Source organism: Schistocerca nitens, chromosome 3, assembly GCF_023898315.1.
Source record: "Schistocerca nitens isolate TAMUIC-IGC-003100 chromosome 3, iqSchNite1.1, whole genome shotgun sequence".
In the NCBI taxonomy this organism is placed as follows: domain Eukaryota; kingdom Metazoa; phylum Arthropoda; class Insecta; order Orthoptera; family Acrididae; genus Schistocerca; species Schistocerca nitens.
In genome coordinates this window covers 881,742,259-881,757,079 of record NC_064616.1, presented here as the reverse complement: position 1 = coordinate 881,757,079, position 14,821 = coordinate 881,742,259, and the positions used below count along the sequence as shown (strand labels likewise).

Genomic DNA, 14,821 nt, shown 5'->3' with positions numbered 1-14,821 from the left:
ATTCTCTGAGCAAAGAGTCCTCAAAGTTGGTGGAAGAAAAGTGGTTTACTTCCTAATTTTTTCAGTGTTTTCCGGGGGTGGGGGCAATTGTCCAAAATATTTTTTCTAATTTAACAATAAAATTAAATATAATTAATTTATAAAAATTTAATTGGACAATTCTAACATGTTTTCAGAAACTACATGTCCAAAAGAATATTCAGGGATAATACTGTCAGCATATCATTTTTTTGTTTAAAAACTGCTGCCAATTTTCAAATTTTTACAGTTTGCTTTGAAATAACACATTGCATCAAACTTTCATCGACTGCTACCAACAGAATGTATATAAAGCAATAAAAATTGGCAAAAGTTTATGATATTAGATACAAAAGCAGTACACAAAACCTCAGTTCACAACTAGATACTGGGTGTCATGGCCTGGATGACTTGACATGGAATGACCTTGATGTTTGGTTAAATGGTTCGCATGCTGACACTTATTGATGGCCCAGCATTGAAATCTGTAGCAATTTGCCGAAGGGTTACACTTCTCTCACATTGAACAATTCTCTTCAGTCATCGTTGGTCCCGTTTTTGTAGGATCTTTTTCTGGCTGCAGCGATGCCAGAGATTTGATGTTTTACCGGATTCCTGCTATTCACGGTACACTCGTGAAATGGTTGTACGGAAAAATCCCTACTTCATCACTACCTTGGAGATGCTGTGTCCCATCGCTCTATAACACCATGTTCAAAGTCACTTAAATCTTGATAACCTGCCATTGTAGCAGTACTAACCTATCTAACAATGGCACCCAACACTTGTTGTCTTATATAGGCTTTGCCGGCTGCAGTGCCGTAGTCTGCCTGTTTACATATTTCATGCATATACCAGTTTCTTTGGTGCTTCAGTGCATTACAGATGAAAAGTCATTGATATACACAAGAAAAAGTAAGGACCCTAAAATGGGACCTCATTGGACACCACATTAGTTTCCAATTGAATGATGCCTGATAAATTGACACATGTCTCTCTCCTAGTGACACCTTTTGTTTCCTGCCAGATATGTAGGGTTTGAACCATTTTGCAACATGTTCTGTTTACACCATAGTATTCTAGTTTACTTATGAAGCTATTATGTTTTACAGAGTCAGATGCCTTTGACAGATCACAAAATATACCAGGAGCATGTTAATTTATTGCCTAATGAGTTAAGTGCATACTTAGTGTGTGTGTGTGTTGGGGCTCTTTAGAAATCTGAACTTTGACTTTGACAGTACATTATTTGCTGTTAGATGGTGAAAAAAGCCGGTTGCATACTACCCTTCACCCTTTTCTACAACTTTTGAGAATGCTGGCAAAACTGAAATTGGACTGAATGTTGATGGTATATCTCCTTTCTTAAACAAAGTCTTAATTTCAGCATATTTGAACCATTCAGGAAATGTACCACTGATAATTAAATAGCTACACAGATAACTTAATGTGTTATTAAACTCAGAGTAATCAATTTTTCGCTTACTAACCGCTTCCGTGCACTCAGATTTAGTAGGTTTTATATCCATTTCACTATTAACATTTAACAAATGGAACTGTTTGTCATCATCTGAAATACCATTGGTTATACGAGGGTTGTCCAGAAAGTTGTCCAGAAAGTTAGTTCCGATCGGTCGCGAAATGGACACCACAGTGAAAACCCTATGAAGCTTTGCACAGATATGTTGGGTAGTGTTTAGTATGACTGTCAATCGCATCACAACACTCTTTTCGGTTGTGAGTGAGTAAAGGTGCCTAGAACAACGATGTTTCCTGCCAAGTAGGAGGGCCCGCAGAGAGGCTTCGCCTTAATGAATGCAACCCACCTAACACAACTGCTACACACTTCCTTCTTCATGGCAATTCTCTGCAGGGGCAGTGTAGACACTCCTGCAGCCTTTTCGGTGGGAAGTGTTTGATCACCCACAACACAGCCCTAATTGGCTCGTCCTGAGTATCTTCTCTGTTCACATGAAACGCTGGATACAAAGACAACACTTGGGTGCAGGCTACATGCTATAGACCAGCATAGAGAATTATCGGAAAACACAGGTTGCTGCCTTCAATGACGATGGTGTTGGAAATTTGCTATGACGCTCCGAGAAATGTCTAAGTTGGAGTGGCGACTATGTAGAGAAGTATCTGGAAAGTGTAGCTAACTCTTGCAAATAAAATGTTTCTGGTTTTCACTGTGGTTTCCATGTAGCGACTGATCGGTACTTACTTTCTGGACAAACCTCGTATAGTATAATTTTGTTCCTCGGAATTTTCTATGAAGATATTATCAATAGCTGTGTGTGGGCAATTAGCTACTGGTATGGTAGTTGGGCAGTGTACAGTAGGAATTACTTTGGATGATAGCATTACTGACTGTAATAAAGTCTTATTGGAAGAGTTTGTCAGAAAATGTACATTAAAACCACCAATAACCATTATTTCTTTGTTTTGTTGTTAAATAATCCAGTAGAGTTTCAAGGTGATAAAATTAATAAAGCCTTCATTAACAAACAGGTTTGTAATAATGCCTCATTATGGTCTCTTGAGTTCAGATTGTTAAGGAATATGAACTCCAAAACAATGACCTTAGGTTTATTTTCTGGTCTGGCCACTACACTGTATGTTGCTATGGATTACATTAAATTAATCTTAGCAGACTTGTGGTGGGTCTCTTGAGAACCAGAGCACATGTTTTTGTCACTTTTTACCTGTTTCAAGCACTCATCAGCACATTTTACACTTTAAAATAATAGAAATCCTTCTACAGAATAGGAGTTTTCAAGGAGAAACTCTTTCACTTTGTTTTCAAATTTTACTTTGCTGTATCTCAGACGTTTTATAGCCCTGGGTAAGGAAACAAAAATTTTAGTTGCAGCATTGTGCACCCTTTATTGTTCTAAAGACAACCTTAATGTGGAGTAATGAATGTAATTTTTCCTTCTGGTATTGTAATTATGTACACCAAACTTCATGAGAAGGTAAATATATTTTGCAGCAGTGGTTGGATGAGCACCACATATAAGAATAACAGCACATTTTTGAGCAAATTAGGCTTTTTTACTTAAAGATTATTTACCCCAGAACAGTATTCCATAAGACATTATTGAATGAAAATATGCAAAATATGTCAACCTGATTTGTCTTGCCACAAGATTTGCAATGATTCTAAATGCAAATGTAGCTGAACAAAGTTGTTATAGGGATTCCAAAATGAGCTTTCTCCAGCTTAAATTTCATCAATATTGTCGCAGAAGAAGCTGAGTAGTACTATGGTGTAGTGGTTATGATACTAAACTGTTGAATGCAGGGTCGTGAATTCTTAACTCACCTGGACTGTACCATTTTAATTTCTATATTCGGTTCGAGTACATTCTAGATGTATCCACAAATGTCAAGAACCATTGTACTGGAATGTTCTGTAGCTGTGTATATACTGAATGTGTTCTGGCCGGAGGCAGTTCGCTCTGCGCTCTTGTATGTGCAAGTGCTGAGTAAACCTTCATTGAGTGAAGTTAGTGTATGTCATTCATCTAATTACACCTTCTTCTACGTGACATTATTCTGGTGGAGGCACTGGACATTGGAACTTGTGATAGCGTACATTATTGACGATGCAGTGGCCCCCATCAGACCATGACAGAGCCGCCGTTTACGTGGTGAGAAACCCAAGTTCGAGCCATTTTCAACAGATCGCAATCTACCGGAGATAGAAGAAGAAGAGGACGTTACCATGACAGCAACTGTGTGCCACTACATGAGACATCCTTCCGGGTCCTCTGGTGACAATGGCCAAGATCCAAACAAGTGGCTGAAGGTATATGGGCGTATAGCCAAATTTAACAAATGGGATGACACCGTGTGTTTGACTAACGTATTTTTCTACTTTGAGGGCACTGCCAAGCAATGGTACGAGAACAACAAGGACAAGTTGACAAGCTGGATAGTATTCCAGGCGGAACTGCGCAAGTATTTTGGTGACGCACAACAACAGAAGTGCAAGGCTGAAGAATAATTTAAGTGCAGGGCTCAGCGTCCATGAGAAGCTACATCATCCTACATTCAAGATGTCTTGGAGCTGTGTAAAATAGTGGATCCATAGAATGGAAGAGATAGGTAAGGTTGCACGCCTCATGAAGGGTGTTGCTGAGGACATGTATCAAACCCTACTCCTGAAGGAGGTTCTGACAGCAGACGACTTCATAAGAAGGTGCCAGTATATTGAGACAATGCATCAAAAAAAAAAAAAAAAATACACATACAAGAAGTTTGAATGGCTTCCAAACGTCGTATCAGTGTCTGTGATGGAGGAAGCAACTGATTTCACAAGTGTTCTTCGTCAGATAGTAAGAGAGAGGAAGTTCAGAAGGCACTTGGATTGCATGGCGAGCAAAAAACCGAGACGCTTCAAGAGGTCATAAGGGAGAAAGTGGAATAGACATTGAACCCAATCTCTCGTCCTTCATTTCCCTTGAAAACGGTGAAAAAGTCGAGACCCAGGCGGAGTTACATTCCTACAATGCTGCATGAGGAACCTGTTTGGGCACCAAGGAAGATTGATGTCTGGAGGACCCATGATAACCAACCAGTATGTTTCCACTGCGGACGACTGGGACATGTGGTGCACTATTGTCGAGAAAGGTGGCGGATATTTGATGACGCCCACGCCACAAGACAGCAGACTGATCTCTCTGGGACGACAAAGATGAACAAGAAGATGTGGGTGCAGGATGACGTAGGTCACCATCACAGCCAGCTAGCCGCTGCAGACGACACTCCCCAACACACCGATCAAGGTCTCCATCGCCGTTTAGAAGCTCCAGCCGATCACCTAGCAGCCGCAACCTGGAAAACTAAAGGGTGCGACCTTCCTTGGAGGCAAGGCTGCTGAAGAGAAAAATCCTCTGCCGTTGATCACTACAAAAATGATAGGAAACTATGTCAATATCCTCGTGGATGACCAACCAGCCCAAGCTATTGTGGACTCTGGAACATCATATTCAGTCATTTCGGAGAAGTACCGTCGCCAGTTGCAGAAAACCATATTCTTCGACAACAAAACATCTCTGCTGAAGGCGGCTAATTGGAAATATGGGAAACCTACAGGAAGATGTACCATTTGTGTGGGTATAAGTGGCCATACACAGCCCTTAGAATTCATCGTCTTACAAGAGTGTAGTCATGACGTCATTATTGGATGGGACTTTTTGAAAGCTTCTCAGGCAATTATAGATTGTGGTCGCTCGAAGATTATGCTAGACGAGATGAGATACTGTGGACAGGAAGATGTGCATTCGAGTGTGTGGAGACTATGTGTGCTGGATGAAGTGATCATTCCTGCAGTCAGTGCTAGAAAGGTAACTGTCACTTGTCATGCAATACATCAACCCATGGATCTTGTAGTGGAATGTAAGAGAAGCATACCATTGAAGAATAACTCGGTCATCCGAGCCTCTGTGGTCTCGTTTAAGAACGGATTCGGTGAATTGTGGATAGTTAACTGTTGCTGAGAACTGCAGATCCTTCAAAGATGCACGTGCATAGCAAACGCTGAGCCATTAATTGAAAAACATCTGAGCTTCATAGAAACCTGCCATGCTGAGTCTGTGGGCAAAATTAGCGCTACCAGTACAAGACAAGATCTTCTAACTCTACTATCACCAGATCTCACTAAGAAACAACAGAAGCAGCTACTTGCCATTCTTCAAGAGTTCTCTGAATGCTTCAATCCACAGGTGAAGAGCAGATTAGACAAATTGACGGTGAAGCACGAGGTTAGCACTGGATACCATCAACCAATAAACCAGAGAGCAAGTTGTGTGTCAGCAACGGAATGTTGAATAATTCGCGTTGAGGTAGAGAAAATGATGATGAATGACATCATTCAACCTTCACAGAGCCTGTGCTCGTCACCAGTGGTCCTCGTCAGGAAGAAGTATGGCAGTTGGTGCTTTTGTGTTGATTACAGGAAGCTTAATAAGATAACTAAAAAGGACGTTTACCCTCTTCCATGAATTGACAATACACTAGATTGTCTGAAGTGGGCTAAGTTTTTTCTCAACCATGTACATGTACTTCGGATACTGGCAAATCAAAGTAGATGGGGCTGATCGTGAGAAAACTGCATTCATCACCACTGAGGGCCTGTAAGAGTTTACGGTAATGCCTTTCGGTTTGTGTAATGCACCAGCAACTTTTGAATGGATGATGGCTAATCTTCTACGTCACCTGAAGAGGACGATGCGTCTGTTATTTAGATGACAATATAGTGTTCTCAGAGACATTAAATGAACATATAAAAAGACTGAGGGCCATTCTTAAGGGGCTCCAACAAGTTGGACTGAAACTTAATCCAAGAAAGTGTCTTTTTGCAGCAAAAGATATCAGAATACTTGGACACCTGGTGTCAAACGAAGATGTGCGGCCAGACCCAGAAAAGGTGAGATCTGTAACGGTATTTCCTATTCCTAAAAGTATTAGAGATGTGAGAAGCTTCTTCAGATTATGTTCTTATTACTGACATTTTATCAGAGAACTTTTGTATCAAAGCCAGGCAACCCCAAGAGTTGTTAAAAGCTGATGCTAAATTTATCTAGGGTGTTGTTCAACAAGATTTTTTCGATGTGCTGCGAAAAGCTCTGATGACTGACCCTGTACTTGGTCTGTATGATGATGAGAGAGCACCCACAGAACTACACACAGATGCCAGTGGGTATGGAATCGGTGCTGTTCTGGTGCAAATTTCAGATGGAAAAGGGAAGTTTATAGCCTACACTTCTAGGACACGTACAAAAGTCGAGAGAAACTACTCAACTACAAAAAGAGAATGTCTTGCTGTGATCGGGGCCATATGCAAATTTCGACACTGTCTCTATGGAAGGCCATTCACAGTTGTTACAGACCATCATTCACTTTATTGGTTGACAGGTCTTACGGATCCAATAGGACAACTCACCAGGTGGGCACTATGTCTTCAAGGGTATGACATTACCATAGTGTACAAAAGTGGAAGAAAACACCAAGACACCGACTGTTCCTCAAGAAACCCTGTGCAAGACCATCAGGACTTTGATGAAGATAGTGACTGTCTTGCTGCACTCCAGGATCTCTCTGCTGAGCAGAAGGAGGACACCAATATATTTCAAATTATGCTTGCCTTAAATCGGTCAGAGGACGTGAAAGGGCAATTTAAGGTAGTTAATGGATTACTTTGCAAGAAAAAACTTTGATCCGTTTCGAAAGGGGCGGCTACCAGTGATTCCTGAACACATGCGCTTAGATGCTCTACAGAAATTCCGTGACACACTTGAAGCCGGAAATTTAGGATTTATTAAGACCTACGATAGAATCCGCAAGAGATTTTTCTGGCCAGGTTTATTTGGGAGTGTCCGTCATTATGTGTCACAGTGCAGAGAGTGTCAGAGGAGAAAGGAAGTTCCTCAAAAACCACCTGCCTGACTCATACCAATTCCAACAGCGGAAACGCCTTCCCAGCACGTTGGGATTGACCTCCTCGGACGATTTTCAACGTCTGCTAGTGGCAATAGATTGATTATTGTTTGCACTGATTATCTGACACGCTATGCCATACAGAAGCCGTGGAAACAGCCAAAGCATCCGAGGTAGCCAAATTCATCGTGGAAGACATTGTATTAAAACACGGTGCCCCAAGGATCGAGGGAAAGTTTTTCAATCGAATCTTGTGACAGAGATAAACCGTCGGTGCAACATTACTCATCACATGACGACTACCTACCATCCACAAAGTAATAGTCTTACTGAACGCCTTAATAAGACCTTGGCCGACATGCTATCAATGTTGAGCAGAGCAACTGGGATGAGGTGCAACCTTTCGTGACGTTTGCCTACAACACCACCAAACAAGACACCACAGGATTTACGCCATTTTTCCAGGTGCATGGGCGTGATGCGACTATGATGATGGACACTGTGTTTCCGTTACATCCTGATGACGTAGACAACGACTACATTGGCCAGGTGTTAACCACAACAGTTAGAGCGACTCCGCACGCTGCAGGCTCAAGAAAACGATCGCGGAAGGTATGACGCGAGCCACCGCCCTGTTGTCTACCAGCCTGGTGACCTCGTCTGGATCTTCACTCCTGTTCGGAAGGTTGGTCTCTCTGAGAAGCTCCTCAGGCGCTACTTTGGACCTTATAAGGTTGTAAGACAGTTGTCTAATGTTACTTATGAAGTTGAACATTTTGACCCTGACGCAAGACAATGAAAGGTCAGAGATACGGTCCACGTCCTTCGAATGAAGCCCTACTTGGATCCTGCCACCCAGGGTAAATTCGAAGCTCCGGCGATGGGCCACAAGCCGATCACCGCCAAAGCGAGCATCAGTCATCGGGAGTCAGAGTATGCAGGACCGATGACTCGTTCCCGGACTAGGAGGACGTAACACAAGGACGCTGTTCTCTTTAAGGAGGGAGCAATGTCGCAGAAGAATCTGAGAAGTACCATGGTGTAGTGTTTATGATACTGAACTGTTGAATGCAGGGTTGTGAGTTCTAAACTCACCTGGACTGTACCATTTTAATTTCTATATTCGATTTGAGTACATTCTAGAAGTATCCACAAATGTCAAGAATCATTGTACTGGAATGTTCTGTAGCTGTATATATACTGTATGTTTTCTGGCCGGAGGCAGTTCACTTTGCGCTCTTGTATGTGCAAGTGCTGAATAAACCTTCGTTAAGTGAAGTTAGTGTTTGTCATTCATCTAAGTACACCTTCTTCTATGTGAGAATATGGACGCCTAAGAACTTTGAAGTTTCCACCCTATTTATTATTTCCTCACCATGTGTTAGACTTACCATTGATGTTGTACCCTTAGATGTCCGGAACTGAATATATTGTGTCTTTTTAAAATTTAGAGTGAGACCATTCCCAGAAAACCAGTCAGTAATGCTTTTAAGAACATTGTTTTCATTTTCTTCTGTTTGTGATGTATGCTTGGATTGATTACAATACTAGTGTCACCTGCAAAAAGAACTAATTCTGCTTGTTGTATATTAAATGGAAGATCGTTTACATACATGAGGAACAATACTGAACGTAAGCTTGAGTCTGACGGAATCCCACATGTGATTTCCACCCAATCAGAATAATGTCCCTGGATTATATTGGTTGATTTTCTTAGTACAACTTTCCACATACATATCACAATATCCGTTGGTTGGCTATACCATCAATCCCATAAAACGTCAATTTATGTAGGAGAATGCTGTGATTCAAACAGTCAAATACCTTAGCTAAGTTGCAGAAAATACCAACTAGTGCTAGTTTATTATTTATCGCATGTAAAATTTGAAACTTCCTTGCAGATTAAAACTGTGTGCTGAACCGATACTCAAACTTGGACCTTTGCCTTTCACGGGCAAGTGCCCCCCTGTGGGTCTGGAGGTTAGAATAGGCCCGAGGTATTCCTGCCTGTCGTAAGAGGTGACTAGAAGGAGCCTCTCACTTTTTGGCCTTTAAGTGTTAGCCCCCATGTAGGGTTTGACCTCCATTTTTCAAAATTTTCCGGAAAAGCAAGCCAATTTGGGAAGGGCACCTTACATGGTGCATCGTGTCCATCGTGCATTGAGATCTTTAGCCCACTTTCTCATCGTCGCATTGCAGTCCCGCCCATTCTCCATCTCTTGGGCGAGGACACCTTCCTGGGTGCGTTTTCCACCATGCCCTATGCTGTGTCACTACTGTGCCGACGATGACCATGGGCTTCCTTGCACCTCATATCCAGTAAGGTAGCCAGTCTGTTGTGGTGGGGCCGACATGTATCCTGTTGGTTGTAGCCCCCTGACAACACAGGTATGGCCCTGTTGATGCCTGCGCCGTTAACTCCCCATGTATGCCAAGGAGTAAATGCCCGTCACCCTGGGGCATTGGGACTCCCGGCAATGGCCATCCTGCTAGCTGGCCTTTGCTGCGTCTGGGCCCATGGTCGGAGTGGGTGGCATCAGGGCGGATGACACGCCATGAAGCGTAGTATGTCACCTCTTGCTGGTGGTCCACTGCCAGCAGTCTCTAAGCAGGCAAATTCTAACGAAATATGACCCCAAGTCATTCCCCTCCCAGGCCACACCATGGGAGGAATGCCAGGCTAAGGATGGCAGTGAAGCTTATTCGCCCCATTACCTCATATGTACGAGAGTTGATGGGGAATCTTTCATGTCCATGAAGCCTCAGTTTTTTGTGGAGCATTTGGAGGACAAGTTTGGGGAGGTGAGGGGCTTGTCCAAAATGCGCTATGGGTCAGTTTTGATAAAAACAGCGTCCTCTTCCCAGTCATGGACATTACTCGCTTGTGGAAAGTTGGGGGCTTTTTCTGTTATCGTCACGCCTCTGAAGAGCTTAAATATGGTCCAGGGTATTATATTCCTCTGGAACCTTCTTTTGCAGTGTGACGATGAGCTGCGTGCCAATTTAGAATGGCGATGTCTTCATTTCTTCTGGCGTGTCCATCGGGGTCCGAGGGATAACCAAGTAGCCACCGGTGCCATCATCTTGGCCTAGAGGGTGACACATTGCCCGAGAAGATCAAGGTGATGGTCTACCACTGTGACGTCAAGCCATATATCCCTCCCCCGATGCAGTGCTTTAAGTGCTGGAAGTTCGGCCATATGTCTTCCCATTGTACTTCCAGCCCCACCTGTCGTGGACATCCATTGCATCCCAATACTCCATGTGCCCCACCTCCCATCTGTGTCAACTGCAGAGAGCATCATTCACCTTGCTTGCCAGACTGTTGGATTTTACAGAAACAGAGTAAAATCATGGAATGTAAGACCCTGGACTGACTGACCTACACAGAGGCCAAGAGGAAATTTGAGCGCCCACATCCTGTGGCTATGACCTCCTCATATGCTGCCGCTATGAGAACAGTTGTCGCCCCATCACTTCCTCGAATTCCTGTTGCCTCTCAGAACTGGGAGACTACACCTGCCCCTTCGATGGTGGGGGGCACTTCCCTCCTTGTTGCTCCTGCACCATCTACTTCAGGGGCAACACCCCCCCCCCCCCCCCTCCAACAATTGGGGATTTCAGTCCCCACTTCTGGGCCAGAGAAGCGTAAGGCTTCTTTGGCTCCTCTCACTAGGAAGGGGTCCCTTGGGTCACTCCCTTCCCAGGTTTCTGCTAGTGGGACTCCTGCCAATGGCTGAAGAGCCCAAAAGCAGCCAGGGAAACCCGAGGAACAGCACGAGAAATCGAAAAAGAAGACCCATAAGAACAAGGAACTTGCATTGGCACCCACACCACCACTACCTACAAGCTATGCGTCTGAGGATTGGGTGGAGATTCTGGCGTCCGCTGAGGACCTGGATCTCGCCAGACCCTCAGACACAATGGATATAGACTGCTCAGGCAAAAAGTCAGTGGCAGCAGGTGACCCTGAGGTGTAAACTGCCTCATTGAATGTTCCATGCCTTCCCAGTCTCACTATGATGTCATCCTCCAGTGGAATTGCGGCAGTTTTTTCCACTGCCTGGCTGAGCTATGGCAACTGTAAAGCTTTACACCTGCATTGCCCCACAGGAAACCTGGTTCCCAGCAATGTGGACCCCTGGCCTCCATGGTTATAAGGGATATTACAGGAACCATAACGACTAATCGAGTGTCAGGTGGAGTTTGCGTTTATGTCCTAAACTCAGTCTGTAGTGAAACTGTGCCCCCTTCAAACCCCTCTTGAAGCTGTGGCTGTCAAACACGAACGATGCAGGCAATAACTGTCTGCAGTGTATGTTTCAGTTTGAACACTGCCTCTTAAATTCTGGGTCCGCCACACATTTCAGTGTGGTTCGATGTAGTTACTCGGCCATCGATTTATCAATTTGCAGCCCAAGACTTCTCACATCTATCCACTGGAGAGCACATGACGACCTGGGTGGTAGTGACCACTTTGCCATCTTCCTGTCACTGCCCCATCGTCAGGCCCACAGACGCCTGTCCAGATGGGCTTTAAACAAGGCAAACTGGGAAACTTTCACCTCTCGTGTCACCATTGACTCTCCCCCACATGGTAACATCGATGTAATGGTTGATCAGGTGACTACCACAATCGTTTCTGCGGCAGAAAACTCGATCCCTCACTCTTTAGGGTGCCCCCGACAAATGACAGTCCCTTGGTGGTCGCTGGAAGTCGCTGAGGCAATTACAGAATGTCTGTGAACTCTACAGCGACATAAGTGACACCCTTCCCTAGAGCATCTGATAGCCTTTAAGCAGCTCTGCACGCGCACTCGCCAACTTATCAAATGACGGAAGCAGGAGTGTTGGGAGAGGTACGTGTCGACTATTGGGTGCCATACGTCAGCTTCCGGAGTCTGGACAAAAATCAAACATCTTTTTGGGTACCAGACCCCAACAGGGGTCCCTAGCATTACCATCAATGGCATGCTATGTACCTACGCAAACGCGATTGCCGAGCACTTTGCTCGACCCTCTGTGTCGAACTACCCCCCAGCCTTTCGCACCTTCAAACGGCGGATGGAAAGGAAAGTCCTGTCATTCGCTACATGCCACGGTGAACTGTATAATGCCTCATTTACGGAGTGGGGGCTCCTCAGCGCACTTGCACATTGCCTCGACATAGCTCCTGGGCCGGATCAGATCCATAGTCAGATGATTAAACATCTCTCATCTGACTACAAGTGCCATCTCCTTGTCATCTTCTACCGGATCTGGTGCAATGGCATCTTTCCATCGCAATGGCAGGAGAGCACCATCGTTCCGGTGCTCAAACCCAGTAAAAACTCGCTTGATGTGGATAGCTATCGGCCCATCAGCCTCACCAACATTGTCTGTAAGCTGCTGGAACGTATGGTGTGTCAGTGGATGGGTTGGGTCCTGGAGTCACATGGCCTACTGGCTCCACGTCAGGGTGGGTTCCGCCAGGGGCGCTCTACCACTGATAATCTTGTGTCCCTTTAGTCTGACATCCGAACAGCCTTTTCTAGACGCCAACACCTTGTTGCCGTCTTTATTGATCTATGCAAAATGTATGACACCACCTGGCAACATCATATCCTTGCCACATTATATGGGTGAGATCTCGGAGGCCTGCTCCCAATTTTTATCCAGAATTTCCTGTCGCTCGGTACTTTCCGTGTCGAAGTTGGTGCCTCCCATAGTTCCGTCCATATCCAGGAGAATAGGGTCCCGCAGGGCTCTGTATTTAGTGTATCACTATTTTAGTAATCATTAACGGTCTAGCAGCAGCTGTAGGCTGCCCGTCTCACCCTCTCTGTAAGCAGACAACTTCTGCATTTCGTACTGCTCCACCAGTACTGGTGTTGCTGAGCGGTGCCTACAGGGAGCCATCCACAAGGCACAGTCATATGCTCTCACCCACAGCTTCTAGTTTTTGGCCTCTAAGTCGTGTGTCATGCACTTCTGTCAGTGTCGTACCATTCATCAGGAACCAGAACTTTACCTTCATGATGATCCACTCACTGTAGTGGAGACATATAAATTCTTAGGAATGGTTTTCGACGCTCGATTGACTTGGCTACCTCACCTTCGTCAGCTTAAGTGGGAAGTGCTGGCAGCACCTCAGTGCCCTAAGCAGCAACACCAACTGGGGTGCAGATCACTCTACTCTGCAGCAGTTGTACAAAGCCCTTGTTCAATCCCGCCTTGACTATGGGAGTCTGGTTTATGGTTCGGTGGCAACCTCAGCGTTGCGTGTACTTGACCCAGTGCACCACTGTGACGTTTGCCTAGTGACAGGAGCTTTTAGAACGAGTCCGGTGACCAGTGTCCTGGTGGAGGCCGGAGTCCCTCCATTGCAGATCCGACATGCACAACTGCTCACCAGTTATGTTGCCCACATTCATAATTCTCCTGCGCATCCAAAGTACCGTCTCCTTTTTCCACCTACAACAGTTTATCTCCCGCATCAGTGACCCAGGTCAGGGCTAAGAATTGCGGTTCACGTGCGATCCCTTCTGTCTGAACTGGAGTCCTTCCCTTTACCACATCCCATCTAGGTCCATCCGCATACACCTCTATGGTGTACACCTAGGCCGCAGATTCATCTAGACCTTTTGTGTGACCCTAAGAACTCGGTTACTCCTGCCGCTCTCCGCTGTCACTTCCCCTCGGTTCTTGATGTGTTCTGGGGCTCTGAAATGGTTTATGCCAACGGCTCAATGGCTGATGGCCATGTTGGCTTCACCTACGTCCACAGAGGCCATTTTGAACAGCATTCCTTGCCTGATGGCTGCAGTGTATTCACTGCAGGGCTGTTGGCCATCTCTCGTGCACTTCAGTATATCCTTTCATGCCCCGGAGAATCGTTTCTTCTGTGTACTGACTCTTTGAGCAGCCTACAAGCTATTGACCAGTGCTACCCTCGCCATCCTTTGGTAGTGTCCATCCAGGAGTCCATCTATGCCTTGGACCGGTCCTGCTGTTCAGACTTGCCGACAGGCTGGCCAAACAGGCTACGCAGAAACCGCTTCTGGAGATGGACATCTCTGAACCTGACCTGCGTTCTGACTTACGCTGTAGGGTTTTTCGGCTTTGAGGGACGGAATGGCGTAACAGTATACACTTCAAACTGCGTATCATTAAGGAGACTATGAATGTGTGGAAGTCTTCCATGCAGACCTCTTGCAGGGATTCAGTTGTCCTCTGCCGGCTCCACATTGGACGCACTTGGGTGACCCAAAGTTACTTCCTGCGCCGTGAAGACTTTCTTGAGTGTCGGTGCGGCGCCCAGTTGACAGTGTCCCATATTCTGGTGCACTGTCCCACTTTGACTGCCCAGCTATGAAATCTT

General features: G+C 45.1%; 1 protein-coding gene across 4 annotated transcripts in view; it reads left to right on the top strand.

Annotated features, from left to right (window-relative positions):
• The window catches only part of LOC126248925 (cyclin-dependent kinase 17-like), a 209,359-nt gene that overhangs the window by 19,956 nt on the left and 174,582 nt on the right, over positions 1–14,821 (top strand). The window contains exon 1 of one of the 4 annotated variants that reach the window (XM_049950424.1): positions 8,091–8,146. The exons of the other annotated variants lie outside the window; for them this stretch is intronic. The gene's annotated coding sequence lies outside the window, so the exon portion shown is untranslated. Of the gene's footprint in view, positions 1–8,090; positions 8,147–14,821 lie in introns of those variants that run through there. 4 annotated transcript variants of the gene reach the window in all.